This window comes from Egretta garzetta, unplaced genomic scaffold, assembly GCF_000687185.1.
Source record: "Egretta garzetta isolate BGI_Z169 unplaced genomic scaffold, ASM68718v1 scaffold91, whole genome shotgun sequence".
In the NCBI taxonomy this organism is placed as follows: domain Eukaryota; kingdom Metazoa; phylum Chordata; class Aves; order Pelecaniformes; family Ardeidae; genus Egretta; species Egretta garzetta.
The window spans coordinates 2,640,237-2,640,618 of NW_009258661.1; the positions used below are offsets into that span (position 1 = coordinate 2,640,237).

Below are 382 nucleotides of genomic sequence, written 5' to 3' on the forward strand. Positions count from 1 at the left end.
GAGCTGAACACGGGCAAGAACGTCATGCTTTTGTGAAAAAGGCAAAATAACACCAGCACGGGTGGCCAGAGCCGTGAATCCTGCCATGTCCCTCAGCCTTGGGAGGGCAACGGCTGAAGCACTGTGACTGGATTTGAACACAGCACTTCAAAAAACAAATGAAAGAGTCTACGGGAGAAGCAATGGGATCTAGAAAACATGAAAAAAAAAAAAAAAAAAAAAACCTGGGGGGGGAGCAGGGGCATGGTGATTGCCTACCACCCTTTTGAAATCTTTTGAGAACCAGCATCCGTCAGTCACGATCACCCAGTGAATTACTCACTTGTGCTTTACAGAATTAGTGTATTTAAAAAGGTTGTTTTCAGTGGCTTAAGCCAGATGC

The 382-nt window shown here is 45.3% G+C and overlaps 1 protein-coding gene across 1 annotated transcript in view; it reads right to left on the reverse strand.

Annotated features, from left to right (window-relative positions):
* Window positions 1-382, reverse strand: part of PTPRG (protein tyrosine phosphatase receptor type G) — a 413,949-nt gene that overhangs the window by 101,923 nt on the left and 311,644 nt on the right.